The sequence below is a fragment of the Pelodiscus sinensis genome, chromosome Z (assembly GCF_052426305.1).
Source record: "Pelodiscus sinensis isolate ZL-2025 chromosome Z, ASM5242630v1, whole genome shotgun sequence".
Classification (NCBI taxonomy): Eukaryota; Metazoa; Chordata; order Testudines; family Trionychidae; genus Pelodiscus; species Pelodiscus sinensis.
The window spans coordinates 23134783-23160711 of record NC_143085.1 but is presented as its reverse complement, the minus strand read 5'-3'; the positions used below and the strand labels follow the sequence as shown (position 1 = coordinate 23160711).

The following is a 25929-nucleotide window of genomic DNA, read 5'->3' as shown; positions in this document are numbered from 1 at the left end:
TCTCCAAACTCACTCTCAGGTGTGTGCGTGGGGAGGGAGGGGTAGAGTTTACATGGGGGAGGGTTGCATGCTCTGGGTACCATTAACATGTTTGAAAACCTGCTGCCCCTGTCTTTGCTTTCACAGAGCTCATAGATTCATAGACTTTAAGGTCAGAAGGGACCATTATGATCATCTAGTCTGACCCCCTGCACAGTGCAGGCCACAGAATCTCAACCACCCCTCTTAGAATAATCCTCTCACCTATATCAAAGATATTGAAGCATTCAAATACTTTGAAGGACCCAACATGCAGAGAGTCCTTCAGCTGTGATCTGTGCCCAATGCTACAGAGGAAGGCGAAAAACCTCCAGGGCCTCTGCCAATCTACCCTGGAGGAAAATTCCTTCCCGACCCCAAATATGGCGATCAGCTAAACCCTGAGCATGTGGGCAAGACTCACCAGCCAGTCACCGAGAAAGTTCCCTATAGCAACTCCTATCATCCCTCCATTGACCTATTTCCAACTGATAATGAATGGTCAATTAGTTACCAAGATCATGTTATTTCATCCAACCATCCCCTTATCATAGAATCATAGAACTGGAAGAGACCCCAGAAGGTCGTCAAGTCCAGCCCCCCGCTCTAGGCAGGACCAATCCCATCTAAATCAACCCAGCCAAGGCTTTGTCAAGCCGAGACTTAAATACCTCTAGGGATGGAGACTCCACTACTTCCATAGGTAACCCATTCCAATGCTTCACTACCCTTCTAGTAAAATAGTTTTTCCTAATATCCAATCTGGACCTCTCCCACCACAACTTGAGACCATTGCTCCTTGTTCTGCCATCTGTCACTACTGAGAACAGCCTCTCTCCATCCTCTTTGGAACCTCCCTTCAGGAAGTTGAAGGCTGCTATCAAATCCCCCCTCACTCTTCGCTTCTGCAGACTAAACAGATCCAAGTCCCTCAGCCTCTCCTCGTAGGTCATATGCTCCAGCCCCCTAATCATTTTGGTTGCCCTCCGCTGGACCCTCTCCAATGCTTCCGCATCCTTTTTGTAGTGGGGGGCCCAGAACTGGACACAATACTCCAGATGTGGCCTCACCAAAGCCGAATAAAGGGGAATAATGACATCTCTGGATCTGCTGGGAATGCTCCTCTTAATGCATCCTAATATGCCATTAGCCTTCTTGGCTACAAGGGCACACTGTTGACTCATATCTATCTTCTCATCCACTGTAACCCCCAGGTCCTTTTCTGCAGAACTACTACTTAACTGGTTGGTCCCCAGCCTGTAACTATGCTTGGGATTCTTCCGTCCCAAGCATTAGCTGCACTCCTTCCCTTCCACATCTCATTCCATACCTGTCCCAATCATCCCTATGCTCTGGGCACTGGCGGCCTCTTCCTCTGAGTCTTTCCAAGTGACTGGTCACAGAACAGTCTCCCCCTACAGAATACATTAATTACTAAATTCACCACTTTCTTTTAAAAAATCATGTTGCTCTATATACAGTACTTTGCAATATGGAAATTCAAACTATTATTATTATTACATGTACCCTTATTATTACATTTACCTTCAACACCTTAACAGGATTTTTACTACTTGTGGGATGTGCTTGGAAAGAATACAAGAGCCTGAAATGTGTTGGTTTCAAGGAAACACTCCTAGCCAATAACATAAAATAAGTTGCCTAGACCGACTTTTTGCACTGTAAGATGCACTAACTTTAATGTTTACATTTCAAAATAATCCTTTTATGTCTTTTGTATGGTCAGATTTTTGACCTTGTAGGATGAGACAAAGATGTTGCATAAGGAGACAAAAAGGTATTCCACTGAAGTACACATTTTACTTTCAAAACTCTCTAAGAATGGTTGCTCTTGTAGGCAATCATTATGAAATTTCCACAGCTTAGACAAGTTTGGTATGCTAGGAGTATAAAGACGAAGAACAGTTAAACAACAGATGCCTGCCCTAAGAGTTCTATCTACTCTAGAACCTGAAATACTAACAATACACAGGATTTTCCCCACATTAAACTCACTGGCTGTGTCTACACTGGCACCCTTTTCCATAAAAGGGATGCTAATGAGACACTTCGGAATTGCAAATTCCACGGGGGATTTAAATATCCCCCACGGCATTTGCATGAACGTGGCTGCTGCTTTTTTCCGGCTCGGGGTTTTGCCGGAGAAAAGCGCCAGTCTAGATGGGATCTTGCGGAAAATAAGCCCTTTTCTGGAAGATCCCTTATTCCTACTTTCAAGTAGGGATCTTCCGGAAAAGGGCTTATTTTCCGCAAGATCCCGTCTAGACTGGCGCTTTTCTCTGGCAAAACCCCGAGCCGGAAAAAAGCGGCAGCCATGTTCATGCAAATGCCACGGGGGATATTTAAATCCCCCGTGGAATTTGCAATTCCGAAGTGTCTCATTAGCATCCCTTTTACGGAAAAGGGTGCCAGTGTAGACACAGCCACTCTGTGTTGGCACACAATGCCTATAGACTTGTTTTTCCTTTCCCTCCCCCCCAGCAATTCTGCCCCTTCTATAATGCTTAACAGGTACAGATGCCACTTTTTAAACAAAAAAGGTACATATGTCCATATAAGTATATTATAAAATATATACTTTTTCATGTGTGCTGTATCTAGTAGCAGAAACAGGGTGACCAGGTGTCCAGTTTTTGACTGAAATACCCACTTGAAAAGGATCTTGGCAGCTCTGGTCAGTACTGATCAGACCATTGACTGTCTGGTTGCGTGCACCATGTAGGGGAGCTGACACGTTCCCTACTAGTCTCTGCACCACATGGCTACTGGATGCCATAGCACATCTTCCCCTCTGTCTTCTACATAGAGGGCAGCCAAAGTGCTATGCATTCTGCCTGGCCACTTCCATTGGCTTGGAATTGCTGCCAATGGTAGCAGTGGTAGTGGTGCCTGCAAATGGGGCAACATGCAGACCAGCTAGCTGTGCCTCCACATAAGAGATGGAGGGGGACATGCCACGATTTCTGTCAATTGCTGGAGGTAAGCCCCACCACAGAGCCTGTATCTCTGAGCATCCCTTGTGCCACAACCCTTATCCTCAGTCCTGATTCCACTCCCACCTTCCAACCTTTGATCCCAGCACAGAGCATCCTCTTACACTCCCAAAGCCCTTCATCCTCAGCCCCACCCCAATGTCTACACCTCCAGCTAGAACCCTTGCATACCTCCTGCATCTCAACTCACTGTCCTAGCCTAGAGCTCCCTCCTGCACTCTGAACCCCTCAGCTCTAGGCCTGTGCATCTCAAACACATCATCTGTGGCCCCAACCCCAGATGGAGCTTTCACCCCTCTTGCATATCAACCCATTGCCTCTGTCTGGATCCCCCTCCACATTCTGAACCCTACATCCCCAACCCCTCCCTTCTCCCCTCTCCCCCACTTCTGAAACACCAGCTCCCTGAGCCAGTCTGGTGAAAATGAGCAAGTGAGCACTAGGAAAGGGATGGAGTGAGAAGGAGTGGTGCCTCAGAAGAGGGATGGGGCAAGGGTATTTGGTTTTGTGAGAATAGAAAATTGGCAACCCTAACCATAAAATGTAACTAAATATAAAGAGTATTGTACCATAGCTAGGATTCCACTCATTCTCTACAGTAATAATGTCTTGCTCTTACTAATGCTAATTCCAAACACAGTTCCCACCCTTTACAGCCTGCTGTTGAGGAAGGAGCTCAAGAAATGCACTGGGCCACCTTCACAAATGACAGAAATAGGCAACAGGTCAGATACATTTTACTCACTTCTAGCTGATTACTCAGCACCAGCACCTTCTGTTACCTACTGTTCTACCTTCGTAGAAAATTGTTTTGCCCAAAACTGAAGGAACTATGCAGAGAAAGACTGATATCAGTGTTGGGCTTGAAGAAGATGTGTGGTTAATTTAGAAACTTCCATAAATTAGTTTCAGGCATTTTTCCATTGTTTTCTAACCTGACAGCTACCTAATTCAATTTAAAAAAGAAATCTATTTAAAATCCCATTCTCGTCTCTGCTTCTCTTTTATACAAATAGCTTTAGCCTTATGCTTCTTTTTTATATATATTTTAAAGTAGGGACTTCTCCCTCCCCCCCCAACTATTTATTCACAGTGCATCTCAGGTCTAATAATTTCATTAATATAGTCACATTCTATTACGGTGCCAAATGAGGTCTAATGTTTAACCTCTTCAAGTCAATCTCCCCTAGCTATTGATAAAGATGAGAAGGCTGAAGATTAAGAACTCATCAAGGCAATACTCCAAGATACTCCACATAAACCTATCTAATATGTAAATAAAAAGATAGCAGTATCTCATGCTACCAAAGCAGCTTCTCACCAGCCTCAACCATCTTGATAATATGTTTAAATGATTAGCTAAGCAGCCTGCCACCCCTTTCTAAAAATGTCTTTAAGCAAATATCCATTTTAAAGATGAAGGGTTTGAAGCAGCTTCTATTATTATTCTGATAACAGAGAATGTACATTCACGATTTTTTTGAATAGGGAGATGAACACTGGAAGTTAAAGATAACAGAAGAAAGAAAAGAAACTTAATTGAGACATATCCCCTCCTAGAAATGAAAGTATTTGCTGTAATAATGATAAATTGATTAGTATCAGCTAAAGGCAAAAAGAGAAACTACAGAACAAAAACATTTTCAAATAAATGTATTATACTTTAGATGGAGCTTAGTTTTTACTAGTTTAAAACAAGAATTCTTTCCTGGTTTAAAAGTGAGAAATCCAGGTCTCGGTTATGTATATTATCTGTGTGTTTGTGCCAGCTCCACAAACAGAACCTTCCACAAAAGTAACAAACTTAAAAAACAATCTTTAAAATGTAATATATTGAGAAAAGTTCTTAAAAGAAAAAATATTTCCAGTTGAATGCAATTGCGTTCCACGTGTTCTCAAACAGATATTCCATTTTTAAACAAACATATTTTACGTGTGATACTTTCAGAAATGGTGTAGTATATCTAGATGGAAAATTAGGGACACCTCCAATATTCCTCTTACCCCTTCGCTTTATTGTTCCTACTAACAACCCACAGCATTTTCCCCGGCACAAAATATGAGTCCATTAGTGAACATCCATCTATGCAAAATTAAAACAAAAAAATATTACCTTATATATGAGTTGCATCTTTTAAGCACAGAAATGAAAGCAAAATGCGTTTCAGGTTTGAAATCCAGCAAAACAAGAAATTCCCCCAACAGATTTGAGAAGGACCGACTATGAAAATTCAGTCGGAGGATGACTTCTGTAGATTTAACACAGTCTGACACTACTGTCTGGGTAACAAGGTTCTACATTGCCTGGAGTGAGGCATCTGTTGCTTTATGTGCTAGTTTGCTCATCCATCAATTACTTTTATTTAAAAAAAACTATGGTGCATATTATTTTTTATTCAGGGCTTTTTATTTTTCTTAACACAGCTTGGTGTTTACATATGTCCTATTCTGAAAATATTGGAATGCTCCTTGACTTATGTATTGTTAGAGAGCAAATTACTAGAATTACTCCAAGAAAACTGGGAAATTACTCAGAGGAAATTGTTTGAGAAACAGGTGTTCAGAAAAAAAACAAACAAACCTATGATCTTTTCTGACATTTTCTTGTCCAGCAAATGAGTCAATCTAAAGTTAGATTGAGCTAGGGTTGCCAGATGCTTAACACAGGGTCTACGCTCCTTGGGCTGTGTGTGCCTGGCTCTGTTGCTGCAGGACTGCCTCTCTACACAGCTTGCTCCTCTCAGCTCTCTCTCCTTGCTCAGAAAGACCCAGAAAATCCCAGCTCACAGGGAGGACAGGGCCTGGCCTCTCACTTTCCTCACTGACCTGTCCAACCTGTCAATCAGGCCAAGCTGGACAGTTGGCTGCTTTCATTGTCTCTGGGGTCTGTCAGTCTCAGGGCCCTGATTTCTCATGGACCCTTTCCCTTTTGATACTGAGAGCTGGTGAACCAAAAACTCCCATGGAGTTTTAGTAAGGGGCTAACAGTCCCCTTACACATGCAAGGGAGGAGAGTGGGAAAGGAAGTGGAATAAGAGAAGACCAGAGCAGATAGGGAGAGAACCAGATAAACTTAGAAAGGTAATGTCAACATTGCAAGAAACCGCTAGGGGGAGAGGGTAAAGAGCTCCAATGAGGGGTTTCCTCAAACCCAGCTGAGAGCTGGAGAGGACTGTCAAACAGCTCAGGCTGACCGGGGACACTTGCCCTGACGCCCTTTTTTAGCTGAGGGACAAGAGCTCAAAATCTGCCAAGGGCAAATGAGGCCAGTGGCGCAGTACCAGGGTTGCCCTGTGTCCGGTATTAACCCGGACAGTCCAGTATTGACCTCCGCGGACAGTCCAGTATTTTCGCCTCATGTCCGTTAAGATATTCAGAAAATACTGGACACCTAAAGTGTGCTCTACAACTTTGGTCTTCTCCCCCTTTTTTCCCCCCCCTCAACAGAATTTTTCCCCTGGTGGTTTTTTTTTGGGGGGGGGGGCGGTATTTTTTGTTAAACCACATGGCAACCCGAGGCAGTACAAAGTCTGCCAGATTGAGGACTAATCAGGATCTGGGAACCAGGAGTGGGGTAACCCTACATAGATGATTGAAAGAATAAGGGAGAATGATTGTTGTTTACTTTAAAAAATGGATTGGTTGAGATGAACAGTTGTTGTGAATACAAAATAAAATCAGAAAATACAAAGCAGCATTAGAAGCAAGCATGGGGAGAAATGGTGAACTGTAGTTCAGAAATGTATATTTTTACAATGTTAAGTTATTAATAAATTCTCTTTCTGATGCAGTCATTCCCAATCTACTCTGTGTGGCGGAGTTTTGTAACCATGTCATTATGATAAAAGTATGATCCAGAAGAGTCACAGGTGTACTTTGAAGTCAGAGTTGTGGATGCACAATTAGGATTGGGCACCTAGGTTGCGAAGATGAACTATGTAAAATAGAGCCATCAAACTGAAATAACCCTTCTAATATTAACACATGAGTAGAGAGAATTTAACATTTCTGGCTATACTCCCTGCTCACTACATTTGCCAACCCCCCTTTTGGCTGGGGAGGGCCCAGAACTGAGGCTGCCTGGCCCTAGTATTTCCTCCCCTCTCCAGCTGCCAGGGAAGGGCCAAGGAGGACCCAGGGATGAGGCCACCCTAGTCCTTCCTCCCTGCCCCCAGCCTCCTCCCACCCCCGGCCCTGGATCTTTGTCATGCCCCTAGCCAGCCTTCTGGCCCTTTATCCCACCCCCAGCTCTTCGCCCCCTCTCCACAGCCACTATGGAGGGCCTGGGGCTAGGCCATCCAGTCCCGGCTCTTTGACTCTGCCACCTGCAGAGGCTCTGGCTCTTTGCCCTCCTGCTGCCCCAGAGGCCCCAGCTCTTTGTCGTCCTCCCCGCCCCATGCTGTCAGGCAGGACTGGAGCCATTCCAGTCTTTGTGCCCCATCCTGTACCAGCTGGGAGGAGAGCTGGGCCCAGGCTGTCTAGACTCAGCCAACTGCAGCCCTCTCCAACTGCTATCAGAGTGGGCTAGGTGAGACCTTGGCAGCTATGGCTCTCCCCCACCCCTAACCACTGGGAAGGGGAGGGGACTGGAAGGCCACGCTGGGAGTGGGTGGGACTTGACTCTTGTGGACACAGAATGATGTAATGGCATCACTCTGTCATCCCACAGGAAAATGTTGTTATATATAATCGAGAGAGAAAGAGCATGAACACATGTGCACAAGAACACATGCAAAGTGAATATCCATAAACAAATTCATTTGTGTTTCCTTGAGGACAACAAATGGACCAAACCCCAAGATTCAATTACATAAAGCTTCTGCAGTGTGGCAGGAGAAAAATAAAACGATGTAAAATTATTATTTGGCACCTTCACCTCTCTTCTGCTTCTTAATGTTGGAAGATTAATTTCACTATGGTACACCACATGCAGAACAGTGACAAGGGAAAATCAGTTTGGGTATGTCTACACTACAAAGTTAGTTCGAACTAACGGACGTTAGTTCGAACTAACTTTAATAGGTGCTACACTAGCGCTCCGCTAGTTCGAATTTGAATCGAACTAGCGGAGCGCTTAGTTCGAACTAGGAAAACCTCATTTTACGAGGACTAACGCCTAGTTCGAACTAGCTAGTTCGAACTAAGGGCTGTGTAGCCCTTTAGTTCGAACTAGTGGGAGGCTAGCCCTCCCCAGGTTTCCCTGGTGGCCACTCTGGCCAACACCAGGGAAACTCTATGCCCCCCTGCCGGCCCCGGACCCCTTAAAGGGGCACGGGCTGGCTACGGTGCCCGTGCCAGGTGCAAGCCTGCCAGCACCCAGCTAGCAGACCCTGCACCTGGCACGGCACAGAGCCACCCACCCGATGCCCCCCAGCCCACCCCCTCTTGCTGGGACCAGGCTGGCGGCTCCCGGGAGCTTGCCCTGGACCGCAAGAGGCGGGCACCTTCCTGGGCTAGTGCGGACATCGTGGACCTCGTCCACGATCTCCGCACTAGGCACAGGAAAGTGGCCGTCTAGGGCAGGAGAGCTGCCAGCCTGGCCACCCAGGAGCAGGTGTGCATGAAAATCAAGGGGGTCCACTGAGACCCCCGACACTGAGCCCTGAGCTTACAATGGCCATACTGGGTCAGACCAAAGGTCCATCTAGCCCAGTAGCCTGTCTGCCAACAGCGGCCAACCCTAGGGACCCTGGAGGGGATGGACCGAAGACAATGACCAAGCCATTTGTCTCGTGCCATCCCTCTCCTGCCTTCCACAAACTTTGGGCAGGGACACCACTCCTACCCTCTGGCTAATAGGACTCCATGGACCCAACCTCCATCACTTTATCTCACTTCCCTTTAAACTCTGTTCTAGTTGTAGCCTTCACAGCCTCCTGCAGCAAGGAGTTCCACAGGTTAACTATTTGCTTTGTCAACAACAACAACAACTTTCTCTTACTAGTTTCAAGCCTGCTACCCATTCCTTTCCTTTGGTGTCCTCTAGTCCTTCTTTATGGGAACTCAGGAAGAACTTTTATGAATGCACCCTCTCCACCCAACCCCTGCTTTTAGAGACCTCTATCCTGTCCCCCCTCCGTCTCCTCTTTTCTAAGCTGAACAGTCCCAGTCTCTGTAGCCTTTCTTCATCTGGGACCTGTTCCCAACCCCTGATCATGTTAGTTGCCCTCCCCTCTCCCAGCCTTTCTCTTCCCCTTTCCCACCTCCTTTTCCCAGTCTCCCCCAGTTTTTTTTCAATAAAGACAGAGTCAATGTTGGAAGAAACGTTATCTTTATTTTGTACATCAATAAGAAGGGGGGCTAAGGAAGGGTAAGTGGAAGGAGGTGAGGGAGGAATGGGGTACGAGCCCCCGATGGGGAGGACTGGGCTGGCTCTGCGGGCTTCTGGGGGTGGAAGCTCTCCTGCAGCCCCCCAATTACTCCCTCTCCCCAGATGGCAGCCTGTGGCAAGTGCAGCCGGGCTGATGGCCGAGTGGTGTGATGTGCCCAGTGTGGGCACTCAGGGCACTCCAAGCCAGAACTTCTTTGCAAGCGGGGCACCCCTTAGAACTGTGTGTCCGGGGTGGGGGTCGGGACCCTTTAAGCGCAGCCCTCGGCTAGCCTGAGACAGCATCTCCATGCTCTAAGTCCTCCTTTTATGCCCTGCCGGCACTGCTTCCGGCCATCCTTAAGCCCTGTTCAGAGTCCACTCAATGTGGACTTGCTAGTTCGAACTAGCAAAACGCTAGTTCGAACTAGTTTTTAGTTCTAGATGCGTTAGTTCGAACTAGCTTAGTTCGATTTAACTAATTCGAACTAAGTTAGTTCGAACTAGCGCTGTAGTGTAGACGTACCCTTTGACTATTGGATAGACCTAATCCAAAACTTCTGATCTGAACTTTGTCAAACTTTGGGGAAGGGTAGTTTAGAATGCCACTCTGCAGGTTGGCCCAATCTGTAATTTAAAATTATATTAGTTGATTTAATGCCCACTATTAAATAACAATTATTCAACTTAGGAAAGATAAAATATGATACAATCCAAAATTTGGCCCATAGATCAAACTAAATCTTGATCTTTGAAGAAGAAAGTGAAAAATTAGTGAGTATAATGGTGTTATTAGTTTGTTATAATCGAAGATATCAAAATGCTGGCCTTGTGGGCATCCCAATATAACAAAACCAGGAAACATTCTAGAAAGAGCTGAAGATCTGTATTTTAACATAAATACTTCAATAACCTTCCATATGTTTGGATGCTGCTTCTCTGAAACAAATCAAACCTCTAAACTGTCTGAGGTTCTTCTATCATTGTGATTATCAAGGGAATTCTTGAGGACTAGGGTTGCCAGGTCTCTAGTGTTGACCCGGACAGCTTTGGTTGTCAACAGCTTTGGTCTCTCCCTTTTTTTTTTTCCTTAACAGTGGGGTTTTTGGGGGGCGGGCCAGAGGGGAAGAAGTTTAGTATTTTTGGTAAAACCATCTGGCAACCCTATTAAGGACTTATGAATAAGATGTGGAGATAGTGATACAAGATGGCAGGGAAGAATGGGTGGTGTAGCAATCAGCACATTGCAATGCAGCATCCATTGCTGCTCCTTCATACACACCTGGCTTACAACATCCTTCCAGCTGGCTGGAAGCTTAGAGCAGTACACAAGGAGCAGAGGTACACTAGCCAATGTGTCAGCTGGCCCTATCAACTAGTACTCTTGATCAGTGTGTTGGAATACAGAAAGCAGAAGTATGCGCATAAACAAAATTGGTGAAATCCTGGCTTTCTTAAAATCTTCAGGAATTTTGCCATTGACTTCAGTGGGGGTCAAAAAATCTATTCACTATGTTTAAATCTTACATAGTTTGATATACTAATCCACTTGCTATTTAACAATTAAATGCCAATGCAAAATAATTAAATTACAGCCACTTGTCTTACAGTATTTTACGATTTAAATATGATACTGAGTCTTTGAAACAACTGCTAAATGTGCATCCACCATTGGAGTGAGATGTTCATTCTGCTATTTAAAGGCTTTGGTATCGAAGCAGAGAGGCGGTAACCCTGCACAGAAAATAATCATGCACATGAAGAACGCAGCTCCATTGCCTCTCTCATGACACACAGGTTTTAATTTAGAAACATTTGCATTTTAAATATGGCCTTTTTACAATTAGATTTTCTTCTTTGGTTTAAAAAAAGGAAAATGTCCATGCAAATTATACTGTATTCTAAGAAAAGAAAACCCACACAGTTTCTTTCCTCTCCTTATTAGTGAGCTACATTTCTTGTAGGAAATACCATCTAAAAATAGTATGTCACAAAATACACCAATTGACTAAGAACTTAAGAACTGAATTACTGGATCAGATCTATGGCCCATCTAGGTCTTGGCTCTCCCAGTGGCCAAGACAAGAAAAAACAAAGAAAGATGACTGATTTCCATGACATTTGAGATCCTCACTTTATATAAACAAGTTGAACCTCTCTATTCTGGGACCCTCAGGACCAGACTAGTGCCAAACCAGAGATTTTGCCAAACCACAGGAGGTCAGTATTGTCCAGCAGCATTACCAACACTTCCACTGCTTACTGGGCTCTTAAAAGTCATGTAGGGGTAAATTAGAACTAATTAATAGCACAGAAATCTCAGGGCAGGACTGCTGGTTGTAAACAAACTTTATTGGGCCACAGGAAACTTGAACACACCCATGATAAGTGGACATCTGGCTAACTAAAATCATATTGTACCATGGATGTTGACAGATCAGAGAGTGCCAGACTGGAGAGGTTTAGCCAGGATTTGCTGGCTATTTTCCCTGATGCCCTAAAACAGGAACCCATTTAAGTATGTGTTTACTGTATATTTATTAATTAGAAGACTCACTACATGGACTACTCACATATTTAAAATTAAAGCTAATCACATGCTAAAGTAATTTTCCTGAATCAGAACTTGGGATAATGGAGTTATGGTTTCTGTTGGGTGGATATGTATTGTGTCATAGATTGGTTAAGATTTCATTATGTACATCTGTTACACACCGTTTGTTTTCTTGGTTTCACTAGGGATATGTCTAGACTACAGCGTATTGTCGACAGAAGTTTTGTCGACAGATACTGTCGACAAAGCTTTCTGTCGACAAAGAGCATCTAGACTACATCCAGGTCTGTCAACAAAGCAAGCCACTTTGTCGACATAACAGTGTGGACGCAAAGGACAGTGTAGATGCAATAATGCCTTCTATCGACAGAACTCTGTCGACAAAAGACGTTATTCCTTGTAGAATGAGGTTTACATACGTTGACAAAACTGCTGAGTTTTGTCGACGTTATGTCTACATAACTCAAAGGCAGTGTGGACTCAGGTATAGTTTTATCGACAAAAGTCCACTTTTGTCGACAAAACCCTGTAGTCTAGACACACCCTAGATTAATAGAATTTGAACATTTAATAAGACTTTCTTAGTATAGAATAATAAAAGGTAGCCTTCTGCCACTTTGAATCCAGCATAACCCTGAAGAACAACTTAGGAACAGAATTTTTGTTGTTGTTTTTGTTAACTGCCAGGGATTTGAAGCACTCCTCACTCGGGCACCTCCTTGTGGTTCATTTGGAAATAAGGTCATCAATGGTTTGACACCTCTTGTGGTTTCTTAGCCCCCTTGTCCCATTCCCTCTCTAAGCAGCCTTTCCATACTCCCTGAGCTACAGGATTACATCTTGGTGACTTGGCCTTCTATCCAGGTCACTATAATTTTCCCCCTTCAGGATATTAAAAGTCTCTCTACCCTAATCACCTCAGGCATCTTTGAAGTTCACTGCTCCATCCTTACTACTATCTTAACATAACCCATACCCACTGTCTACACTACGTTCCACCTTAGGGGCAGTATAATCAATAGCTAAGGTCCATGCGGTTTCATTCTTGCAGCTGTTTTCCCTAGGCTTTTTTTTTTTTTAAACAACACACACACTTCTTTCGCTCAACTCAGAGTAACTGCCCATTCTTTTCCCCTGGGCACTTGCTCAATCAAGTGGAATAGATATTCAACCCTAAAACTAAACCAAAAGAACTACTCCCTCTCTGCATCCCTAGGTACAGAAATGCTCAAAATGGAGCAGCCAGCAGGTAAATCCATAGCAACACTTGTTCTGATACTCCTGCTGGCCCTCAAAAATTTGGCTAAGCATGCTGAAAAGTTTATGCAGTCTCCCCTACCTTCTTGGTAAGTACAATCCCTTGGGTCAATGCAGCTATTCAGAGTGTTATCTAAGCATGAAACTAGCCAAGCAGCCCTCTTTCTTTGGACATGTCTACACTATCCCACAGATCAAACTACAGGGGTATGAACAGCAATACAGGCAGTCCCCGACTTACGAACTTATGAACGGGGCTTTCTCGCCCCGGAGCTCACAGGCAGCGGTCAGCCACCTCGACCTCTGGGGTGAGAAAAGCTGCTCCCGGTGCCCCTGGTCTGCTGGGGACCGTCTCCAGCAGACCAGGGACATCGGGAGCAAAGCCGCAGGTGCCCCTGGTCTGCTGGAGATGGTCCCCAGCAGACCAGGGACACCGCGAGCAAACCCGCAGCAGCGGCGGAGTCCTGCGCTTCTGAGGCTTTGCCAGAGCAAAGCCTCAGAAGCGGGGGACCCCGCCGCTGCTGCGGGTTTGCTCGCGGTGTCCCTGGTCTGCTGGAGACGGTCCCCAGCAGACCAGGGGCACCGGGAGCAAAGCGGGTCCCGTGCCAGAGCAAAGCCTCAGAGGCGAGGCACCCCCCCGCTGCCGCTTTGCTCCCTGTGTCCCTGGTCTGCTGGGGGGGGGCGCAGCTAGTGTGCCCCCCCCCCCAGCAGACCAGGCTTTTGTTGTGGACCCTGGGGCAGAGCAGCTGGGGCGCTGCCGGTTGGTCCTGCAGCACCGCTCTGGGCACTACTGGACCAACCCAGCAGCACCCCAGCTGCTCTGCCCCAGGCGTCCTGATTCAGCCGCTGCTGGTCAGTTTCAGCAGTGGCTGAATCAGGACGCCTGGGGCAGAGCAGCTGGGGTGCTGCTAGGTTGGTCCAGTATCGCCAAGGAGCAGTGCTACTGGAGCAACCCAGCAGCACCCCAGCTGCTCTGCCCCAGACGTCCCCAAGTCAGCCGTTGCTGAAACTGACCAGCGCTGACTACAGGAAGCCCGAGGCAGAGTTGCTCTGCCCCAGGCTTCCTGGAATCAGCTGCTGATCAGTTTCAGCAGCAGCTGACTTGGGGTTCTTAAGTTGAATCTATATGTAAGTCAGAACTGGCGGTCAGTTTCAGCAGCGGCTGAATCTGGACGCCAGTTCTGACTTACATACAGATTCAATTTAAGAACAAACCTACAGTCCCTATTTTGTACGTAACCTGGGGACTGCCTTTATGCACCACAGTGCTGCATTGCATCTCCCCAAGTGGACTCTGCAGGAATGATCTTCAAGATCCTAAGTTTGCACTAATATAGTCCATGATCCAAAGCAGACAGATGTCCACCATTGTTTCTTGGACATCCATCCAGACACCAAAAAAAAAAAAAAAAAAAAAAGGTAGAGAGGATTAAGCAAATGTAATAGTTGCCTCACCTGGTAGAAATCCTTCCCGGATTGTACCACTGCCTCTGTGTAGCTGATAGGAGACTTGGAAAGTGCTAAGGGCAGGCTCCTGAACTAATTGGTAATACTGCAAGGTAATTCTTTTGCTGTGATCACATGGTACTCCATTCTACCCATCAAGAAGGAAGCAGGCCAGGTGCCAAGGGAGTTCACTCTCTGGTAATTTAAAAACAGAAGTAGATTAAATATGTGCAAGCTGTGAAAAATGTTGAAGATGACTTGCTTGTTCAGATCACTCAAACTTTTATTTTTAAATTACTTGGCACCATATGCTTCTTTGACTCTTGGGCCCTCTGGAATTCTATCTTTTTTTTTCTTTATTTCTGTGAGATTTCATAACTAATTAGTTCTACCTCTCCCTGCCAGCACCACCTGCCTACTCCGATAGCTCTGTTTTTGTAGACTAGAAGATTTACCCAGTATTGCTCAGGTCCTTCAGGGCACGTGGCTGAGGATGGGAGGTGCAGGAGTCAGGGCAGGGGGGTACAGTCTTGAATATAGGGGGCTCAGGACAAGAGGCTGGGGGATGTAAGGGGGGCAGGTTAAGGATGCTAAAGAGCATATATTTGGCTAACAATGTAGTTGATACAATTTGTATCGACTACATGATTAGTTGATAAGGATCACTCTGCAGAGCTGCAGTGGGGGTAGCTCCTGTAGCTGGCTTGAGCCAGGATTGAGCAGTCCTGGCTTGCACTGGCTCTGGACCACAGCAGCTCTGCATTTTAAATGTAGTAAGAGCAACCAGCCTCATACTACATGTAAAATCCAGAGGTGCAGTGGTTCCAGACCAGTGCAACTCAGAAGTTCTTGGCCCCGGCTCGTGCTGGATCCAGCAGCCCATGTTCGCAGCGGCCTGGGGACAGAGGCTGCTGCTGGAGCAGCCTCCCCATCCCTGCCTGCTTCCTCTGATAGAGGCAGTGGGGGAGGGAGGGAATAGGGGAGGGAGCAGGCAGCATCACTGAGATAGTGCTGGGGGGAAACCTACTTTTGAAACCGGCTTCTCCCCAGCACTGGGTCCTGTTCCCCTCCCCTTTGCTGCCTCTCATACAGAGGCAGCAAGAGGAGGGAAGCGAGTAGTTGAATACTCCACTCGACTACTCAATACGTTTATGCTTAGTGGATAGTTGACTACGTGCTTACATCCCTAGTGTAGGTATCAAGGCTGTGAGTGAGGAGGGGCTCAGGGTAGAGGTGGGAGATTCAGGAGTCACAGCAGGGTTTGAGGAGTTCAGAGCATGGGGTGGAGGTGGCTGCTGGCTGCTCCCTAGGATAGTGGGGGCTGTGTGGCCTGCCTGCCAGCTGCTCTCCATGGCTGTCTCAGGGTGGCAGGAGTCGTGCTACCGGCCAGTGGCTGCTTCCCAGGGTTGGGGTGTTTACCTCCTGTGGTCATTCTAGGGTATAACTATCCCCCATGCTTGGTTCCTTATGGTCATTCATGAACATAAATGTCTCTGCTTTAAGTCAGGGCTACTCAACACATGGCCTGTGGCCCATTTGTTTGTGGCCCATGGGTGGGAGCTAAAACAAAAAAGAAGTCAGTACAATGGTCTTCTGTTGATATGCGTTTTAGTAGTTGAATTCCTGAACTGTCATTGCTCATTAAAAGCTCATATGGAAATCGAGTAAATATTGCATTTTATTAATATCAGCAGAACTGATTTAAATGGGGCCTGTGTGTTGTGTAATCTTGCCTTAATCTTTGTATTCTTGCCCATCAGTGTGAAAAAGAAGCCATTTGCATATATATTTGCATGTATGTGCAACCACACTTAAGTTGCGGCTCTCGGCATGTGCTGAGAGTATCATTGTGGCCCTGGGGCTTCCAAAGTTGAGTAGCTCTGATTTAAGTTATAATAAGAGGAAACTGCATGCTAAGTTTGGTGGTCCTAGCTCTTACCATTTAGAAGGAGTTCTTGAACAAAAGGACTTGCAGACAGATGGAGAAATACACAGGCAGACAGATGCACAAATTCTCTCAAATATATACTAAATACTGTACTTGGTCCCCCGCTCCAGAAAGACCGTGCTCCAAAAAGACAAGTAAAGACCATACTCCATGGGCTCTATTTCCCAATCATTTACACTACATGCATATAGTATACTGTGCTTTGCATCCATAAATGTCAAAGCACCATACATAGGTGAATATGTATAACCATCCAATTAATACAGATAAGAACATGGACATGTAGTGATTAAGTGACTAGCTCCAGGTCAAAAAGCAAGGCAAAGGAAACCTGAAAATGGTAACCGGCTCTCCTGAACTCCACCTCTTTACTGACCCATTCTGCCTCCTGTGTATACGCTACCACGTTTACTACAAAATCCAGTTTTAATAACTGACTGAATTATAGACCATGTCATTTTAATACATTTCAAGAAAGAAAAATGGATTCATAAAACTGAAAGGGACCTCAAGAGGACATCTAATCTAGTCCCTCGATCGTATGGGAGGACTAAGTATTATCTAGACCAATGGTCTCCAACCTTTTTACATTCAAGATCACTTTTTAAATATCAGAACAAGCCAAGATCTACTGCCCCACCCTTCCCCCAAAACCCCACCCGCTCCTTAAAGCCCCGCCCTCTGTTCTCCTCCTCTCCATCACTTGCTATCCCCAGCCCTTATACACTCTCAGGGTACAGCTACACTGCTGCTTTTTTTAAAATTCTGTCTAGACTGGGCCAAATGTCAGAAAACCCCTTCTTTCTGAAGCCCCCTTATTTCTCATGGAACGAGGAATACAGATGTTACCAAAAAAGCGTGTTTGCTGTTCCGCTAAAAAAAGCAGAAGAACAAATGCATCCCTGGACACAGAAGAGTTTTTCTGGGATACCTCTGGAATCCTGGAAAAACTCCTGCAGTTTAGCCATATCCTCACTAGGTTGAGACAGGATGTGTGGGCTCTGGGTGGGAATTAGGGATTTGGGTGTGGGAAGGGGTGAGAGGTTCAAGATCTGGGAGGGAATTTGGATGTAGGAGGTGGAGAAGGGGACGCTGGCTCAGGGAGAGGGTTCCAGGATGGGGAGTGTTGGGGTCAGGTGGAGGGTTGGGGCACTGAGCAAACCACATGCTTGTGGATGTGAGGGTGCAGATATTTGGGTTGGAGTATGTGAGGGGCTCAGGTCAGGCAGGTTGGGAGTACGATGGGCAGTGTGCAGATGGTGCAGATTTGCAGATGTGTGGATGGTGCAGGAGTGTTGTGGCAGAAGACTGAGGATGTGGGGCTGCAGGAGTTTGGGGATGTGAGGAGCTGAGGACAGGGGGTGCCTGTGTATGATAGGCTCAGATCTTGGATCGGGGAGCAGGGGGTACAGGAGTGCTATAAAGCTGTTGCCAGATGGGGGCTTGGCCCCAATTGGGGGTTTGTTGGACAGGCTTCATTTTTAAATAAAATATTATGTCAAACACAAAAAGTTTCAGTATTGTCTTTATTTATGAGAAGGGCAGGGAGCCTGTTTTGAGTCAGGGTTCACTTTTCTGTGGGTCAGTCATTTGGGGCCACAGAAGTAAGATGCAAAAAAATAACTCCTCCAACCCCCTTCCCCAAACCTCACTAATGTGGCCCCAACTGTGGTGGTGGGAGCAGAGGACATGGTACTGGGGAAGGGTGCTAGTGGGTGCTGGGGCAGTGGACAGAGTGCCAGTGGGTTCTGCTGCAGGGGACAGGGAGTCCCCAGCATGCACCTCCTCTGGGGACTCCTCCCCCCAAGAGGAGCAAAGTCCAGTTGCATGCCTCTTCTTGGGATTTCTAACCCCCTGCCCCCGTGGAGGAGGGAAGCCCCAGCGTGCGCCTCCTCTGGGGATTCTTCCCTCGTCCCCCCCCATAGAGGAGGGAAGCCCAGGCACATGCCTCTTCACAGGACTTCTAACCCCCCTCCCGAGCACGCGCCTCCTCTGGGGACTCCTATCTCCACCCCGCGCAGAGAGTCCCTGGCGTTCCTCAGACCTGCTTTGTGGTACGGTGCCAGTTGTTTGGGGGAGAGGGAGTAGTCTGCGCACTTCCTCAAACCACAGAAGGTGCGCAGCTGCTGGACTTCCGTCCACCCCTCAGGAAGCTGGCACTACCTCCCTCGTTGCTGGAGGTAGGTAGTGGGGCTTCTTCGGGGTGGGGGGAAATGAGGAAGGTCTTGAATGCCTCGCAATCGACTGGCTGATGCTTCCCGATTTGCCAGTCGATCACGATCAATGGGTTGGTGACCACCAATCTAGACCATCCCTAGGAAGGGTTGTCTAACCTGCTCTTAAAAATCTCCCATAAGAGAGACCCCATGCTCCATTGGCAATTATTCTAGTACCTAATTATTCTGACAGGAAGTTTTTCCTACATCTGATCTAAATCACTTTTGCTTCAATTTAAGCCGATTGATTCTTGTCCTAGCTTCAGAGGTTAATGAGAACAAATTTTCTCCCTCTTCTTGGTAACAGCTTTTTATTTAAATACACATGCTTTGTGAATTCTGGTTTTATGCATCACTCATCAGAGAGGCAAACTTCTAGCAGCATGATTCTTTGACACCAGGCTGGTCCAATGAATCAAAGGGAAAGCAATTCCTAATGAATCACTAATGTTAGTTCGCATAGCAACCTGGGTTTTCCTTAGCAATACCTTCATCCAATTACTTAAATTATGAATTCTTCATTGTTCAGGAGTGCTAATGAGATCACATCTAACATGGTACATTAATTAGAGGGAGTTGTGTCTACATCTTGAGAAGTGAAGAACCTCTACATCTCACATGCCAAGGGCTGGAATATAAGCCCCTATATGCAGTCAGTACCCTGGGATTTTGTGTGGTGAGCACAGAGGTCCTCATTTATCAATAGATAGGATGTGATTTCTTGATAAAGAACTCTACTGGGACTTTCTGATACTGGAACATGAAAAAAGTACCCAATTTACCAAGGAAATTGTTCATGAAAAGAGTATCCATCTGTTACTCAATATATATCCATAAATTACTCCTATGAACTCAGTGACAATGTCCAGTTTATAGATTATTTGCCTATTACAGGGTGGACTTCCCTCATTGGGTACCCTCAGGACCCAAATGGCCCTGAACAAGGGGATTTGCCAAATGAGGGGTGGTCCCTCCCAAAATGGCCCATGCTGGCCCTAGCTTGAACTCAAGCCAAGCCCTACTGCCTGCCCAGCCATGGCTCCTCAGGCTGGAGCTCTATGGCTGCCAGGGCTCCATTGCTCCTGGAGCTGCTGGGGCTTTGTGGCTGCCATGGTTTTGGCACTAACAGGGCTCCATGGCTACCAAGTCCCCAGGGACTGCCAGGGCTCTGCAGCTGCTGGGACTAAGGCTCTGAGGCTGCCAGGACTCCGTGGACACTGCAAGCCCCATACTACCAGCTGGCAGTGCTACCTCCTTCGACACAAGGCTCCTCCTGAGTCGTGCCTCCTGCTCCTGCCCAAGCCAGACGCCAGACATTGCTGGACCAGAGAGTCCCAGTTAAGGGAGGTTCAACCTATACTGCCAGGAAGAATGAGGAAATGAGGCAATAATGGATACACAACAGGGTAACAGTTGTAACTTTGCATTCAGAAAGTAGAATCCATTATTTCCTCATTCTGCATTCCCTCACTTTTAGACATGCCCCACCACAATGACCCCTCAAATGTCATTGTAATGCATATTAGGCCTCGATTCAATGAGATCATCAATTTAAATATGCATATTGCCAATAGCCATGCAAAAGTCACAACTTAAATAAACTGAACATATTTCCACTGCTTATTTAAAATGACTGTTGATTAGGAATAGAAGTTGATGGATAAAATATAATCTATTGTTTTGTTAAAATGGTCTATTTAAAAATCCATTATATGCCTTTGTTTTGAAAAATACCACTTTTGTTCTTTTAACACAATCAACATTTAACTGAAGTCTTCTCAGTATTTTAAAGTAAACATTTTTACATTTTCCCCCAGTGATTTTACCAGGCTTAAGCAAGTTCTATTACATTTCCATGAGCAAACATAAAATAGTGTTGTGTTCTTCAGAAGAAATGACTGGAAAGGAAAAAAATCAAAGGGTTTTTCTGTTTGATCCTCCCAAACACGGATGGGAGCGGTCTTTGCTCCATCCAAAAGAACATTTAAATTGACTGGGCACTGAATAACATTTGCAAGCGGAGATACTGAAGACTCCTGTGTAGGAATAATACTCTGGTGTTTAAGTCACAGAACTGGTAGCTCTGGTTGCTTTGTTCTATACTTGACTCTCCCTATGTAACCCTTTGCAAATCATTTTGTGCATATCACTTCAATGATCACTTTGCATTCCCAATACCTCTTAAAACCAGGCCCCCGTAAGCTTCAGATGGATCACCCAAACACTGAGGTAACCCAAAATCAGTAGCTGTTTTGGAAATTTGACTCTCAGTGATTTGTCCATGGACATGAAGCAAGTCATGGTCAGAAGCCAAGGTTAGACTCTAAAGTCATGAGGTCTCAATAGTACCATGTATCTCTTTCTCTCAGTACAAAACTTCATAAATTAACTATTAGCCATTTAAAGGTCTGATACGTACAAATAGTTTGTACTCTATCTCCTACAGGGTGGACCACCCAGGTTCTGCAGACTCGGGACCTGACCAGTCCCAGATGAAGGACTTTGCCAGACCAGGCAGGTCATTTCTGGTTCCCCCTTCTACCAGACTCTTCAGCCCTGGCATCGCCACCAGTCCCGCTGCCCAGCCAGCCCAACTGGGCTTCCCAGCCCTGCTGAGCAGCCCTGCTGTGGTGTGCTGGGCTCCTGGTCCCATCAGGCCTACAGGGCTCCCAGACTCCAGGGGGACTCTGGTCCTAGAACATCTATGGTGCTGCTGGACCACAGATGTTGCAGAACCAGAGAATTCCAGCTTAGAGACGTAGTAGCTTTGTTGGCATATTACTATTATTTATCTTCAATGTGTGCATACTGCTTTACAAACAGAGTGGAACACATCCCCTTCTCCAAGGAACTTATAAGGTCAGACTCAGAAGGGGAAATCTCCATAATTAGCCTTAATGGCTTCTTTTTGCTGAGGAAAAGCTATTTGAACATAAGCTTCTTCAACGAAAAGCAAGCCTTTGACATTTCAAAATGCCCATGGGCACTGACCCCTCTCAGAAGGGCATTTAGTACAGAAAGAGTCTTAAAAGCTGCATTTTAAGCTGAGAAAAATCTTACTACAAGATTAACAGTAAATATAATATTGACATATGAATACTGAGCACCCACTTGCAATACTTTTCTTGATACCCTCAAGATTATCTGCTCCTCAGAAATCCCTCCTCTTTCACTAGTCTTTACAATATAACCACATTTTAGGCAAATCAGTTCTTCTCACCTATTTAGCTGTCACTCATGAAACAACATGTTCAAAATCTGTTGACTAGATGGCTATTTAGAAATAATATCAAAGTACCCTCCCTACCAACTCCAAAAGAAGCTAAGAGGTGCAGGACAAAGTAACTTCAAGCTACTGACATCTAGTTTGATGAACATTGCATCTTCCATGGCATGGGTGCTGGTGTCCTTAAAAGCAATGCAGAGTTGCTTTTGGCTAGGTCCATTACCTTAATGTGTCAGCTTTTTTTTGTACAAATTCTAAGGCTTATCTCAACTAATTTTACAGTGCCAAGGGAACTGAGACAACCAGATCCTGAAAATCTGTGTTGTGCTTCTAAGAGGCCCAGGGTGTCTGTGGCCCAACTTCCAACATTCTCTCTAGACCAGAGAAGGTTTAATCATGTATATCCCAAGCAGTCACCAGTATGGTAAATTTGCAATGGTGCCAGCTTCGTTGCTGATGTGCATAATCATTCCTGGTATTCTTACTAAAGTCCACTCTTTTGCCAGCCTTGCACTAGAGATTTACTAGAGTCTGTGCTCACATGACCACCAAACAGCACACTCGGCATTTTGTTTCCATTGCAAATGCAGAAAGGGAATCTGAAGGTGTGTTTCCAGCTCAGTGTTCGGAAGACAACAGAAGCTTTAAACACTGATCCACCAAACTGCTGGACCAAGTGGGGAGGGGAGGGGAGAGAAGCAGGTCATTTCCCTCAAATTTTGGTGAGTTTTGGGATACAGAGAAGAAAGGAAAAGGATCCATAGGATTGTTGGATATTTTTCATGGACTCCAAGGACCTAAGGTAGGCGGGGGCTGCATTTACAATGAAAAATAATATGGTTAAACCTCTGGTCCCAGCTGGACTTGGATTTGAGCCCTCCACTCCTACAGGGTCCTTAGATCATAGTCCTATCCTGAGTCAGAGGTGTGTGCGTAGCTGGAAAGGGTTGGGCTCAAACCTGTATCTGAGCCTTGGTTTACTCTGTAGTGTAGTCATACCCCAAGGGGCAATGACCTTAGGGTTAACCAGTCACCAACCAGCATTTATAAATTAGGGCACAATTCATTTATAAGCTTTTCAGAGAAAATGTAACAGAAACATTGAACTGACACATTGTGGGTCTTAGCTTATCAAACAGTACCAAATCTTGGTAGGATTAAAGTACTTCAGGCCCTTCTACTGTAAGGTAACCAGATGTCCTGATTTTATAGAGATAGTCCCAATATTCTGGGGTTGGGGGAGAAGGAGGCTTTGCCTTATATTGATGCCTATTAGGGGCAACTGGTGAGGAAGGACATGGGGGGAGGGCATCAGCCACAGATAAGGGAAAGCACTGGTCACATGACTGCCCCCCAATGTGACTCCTCCCTGCAAGACCCCTAGACCAACACACCACTTAGCCCCAGACCCTGCCTCCTCTTTCTCCCTAGCCCTCCTCCCAGCAATGTTGCACCCCATAACAGGCATTGCCCCCCACCCAGCATTCACTGGCAGCGGTGTGGGACAGGGAAGTAGACCAATGTGGCCACTGCCTGCTCTGCTCTCACAGCTGTGTCATTCTGCTTCCAGCTGGTGAGTTCAGGGGGTTGGAGCCATATTGTTTTGCTTCCCCCTGCTGCTGCTGGTAAGTGTGGGGGGCCCAACCCTTGCTGTGGGCCTCAGGTCCTCCCACTAGTCCCCCAGGTTTCTCAGAGGCTCTGGCCCCAGCAGCTGCTGGCCCCTTGTACCTTCTCTCTATGGCATTAGGAGGTCACATGTCCTCCCCCCACTTTGCCCCGATGTCTGTTAGTCACCACCGTGTCCTGATTTTTCACTCCTGCTATTCTGGTCACCCTGTTTTGCAGGCCTTGCCAAACAGTGTGCAGGGCCCAAGGCAGTGTGGCTGAGCCAGCTGGGCGAGGCCGATAGCAAGGCAGTACAGTGTCCTGAGTGAGGGGCCAGGTCGGTGGGGTTCGGAGCTGGGCAGCACAGGGTCATGAATGCACGGGCAACCACCTTGCACACCTTGCCTAAGGGCCAGGCCTGCTGTTTTGCAGGGTCTGGCCTTTCTTGGTCACATTTTCACAAGAGTTCTTGAATCTCATCTGATAATATGATCTCATTCCCTATGTTATTGTGGTCACTTTATTTTTCAGGCCTTTGTTCATCAGGCCTCTTTAATCAAATCAAATTAATCTCTGAAATTTCTCCCAAGGGAAAAGACTTCTCCAGACTTATTACCTGCCTAGGAATTTGCATTAATTACCTTCCTATGACTTTGGTTCCAGCAGGAAACATTTCAACTTCCCCATGTAGGCAGAAATGGCAGTGCCGCACCGAGCCTGGGATCAGCAGTGCGGTGCTGCCCCTTGAAATGCCACCACAGCGTTTCAAAGTGGCAGCGCCACACATAGCCCGGGTATGGGCTCTGTGTGGTGCTGATACTTTGAAGTACTCTCTCTTCCCCCCGCCCACTTTGCTGCCTCTATCTGATAAGCATTTGCTTATCAGATAGTTGACTAGTCCTTAACATCCTTCGTTTGCTGCGCAACAGGGAGTCCTGTGGCACCTTATGGACTAACAGATGTATTGGAGCATAAGCTTTTGTGGGGAAACACCCACTTCATCAGATGCATGTCATGACATACACCTGACAAAGTGGGTCTTTGCCCACGAAAACTTATGCTTCAATCCACCTGTTAGTCTATAAGGTGCCACAGGACTCCTTGTTGCTTTTGCAGATCCAGACTAACATGTCTACCCCGCTGATACTTAGTTTGCTGAGGTTGCTCAAGTCCCCAGGGCTGCAAACCCTTAGATAATTTGGGTTATCTAAGTAACTTTACATGTGTGAACATAACCGAGTTCAAGGAGACGTTCAAATGAATAAACTTAGATGCTCATGTTTCACAGGATCAGGGCTTTAAGTTCTGCCTAGTCAGATTTCTTAACAGCTCACATTCATTTACAGTGCTATAGCAGTGAGTCTGACATTGGAACATTGGTTGCAACATTCTGGCATTCCAAAAAAGGATAGACTATGTCTTCCTTAGTTGTGGATAAGGGCCTTATCGTCTACTGTCAGTGAAGCGAGCTCTTTAGCCCTAGAAGATGCCTTTGTGGAGCCAGAGATTCTGGTTTCTATCTCAGGTACCACATACGAGCAATTTTGACTGTATGATTTGCTACAGGGTGAACACACTCAATTTGACCTTGTAGAAATTACAATCAGACTAGTGCAGGAACTAAATTTATACAGAAGTATAGTTCAAATCACCGCCAGCCAGATTATCTTTCCATAAAACTGCATTTAAAAAGACTCCATCTGTATTTTTCAGATTAAAACGAATCATGAAAATATACTCTGTGGGGCACTTTGGTCTGAAGTAATAAAAGCTCACAAACTGCTAGGAATTCTGGAAAAAATGTTATATTTTTATTTTATAGATGAATTTTGTGTTATGAGAAAAGGTAACTTCTCAGTCACTAAACAAATTGCCATAACTACATTTTAAAGCAACCAGAACTTCATGGGCTCTTGTGTACACTGGAGAAATGTCTTTGTAAAGAACCTGAAATGAAATCCACCATTTTTATCTCACAGAGGCTACATCTAAACGGCAAGCCTCTTTCAAGAGATGCTTTTTTGAAACATACTTTTGAAAAAGCCTCTTTCAAAAAAGAGCCTTTAGACTACAACCAGTACTTTTGAAAAAGCAAGCCACTTTTTTTGAAAGAGAGCGCCCAGGCAGTCTGGATGCTCTCTTTCGAAAAAACCAGTTTGCATTACACAGCACTTTTTTTCGAAAGAGTACTTTTGAAAAAAGGTGTTCTTCCTCATAAAATGAGGTTTTCCATAGTCGAAAAAACTGCCGCGTTCTTTCGATTTACTTTCGAAAGAACGCGGCAGCAGTCTAGATACAGGGGAAGTTTTTTTGAAAAAAGGCCACTTTTTTCGAAAAA

General features: G+C 45.7%; 1 protein-coding gene across 7 annotated transcripts in view; it reads right to left on the bottom strand.

Annotated features, from left to right (window-relative positions):
- RIMBP2 (RIMS binding protein 2) overlaps positions 1–25929 on the bottom strand; it is a 494858-nt gene that overhangs the window by 165866 nt on the left and 303063 nt on the right. The window contains exon 1 of one of the 7 annotated variants that reach the window (XM_075898437.2): positions 14606–14664. The exons of the other annotated variants lie outside the window; for them this stretch is intronic. The gene's annotated coding sequence lies outside the window, so the exon portion shown is untranslated. Of the gene's footprint in view, positions 1–14605; positions 14665–25929 lie in introns of those variants that run through there. 7 annotated transcript variants of the gene reach the window in all.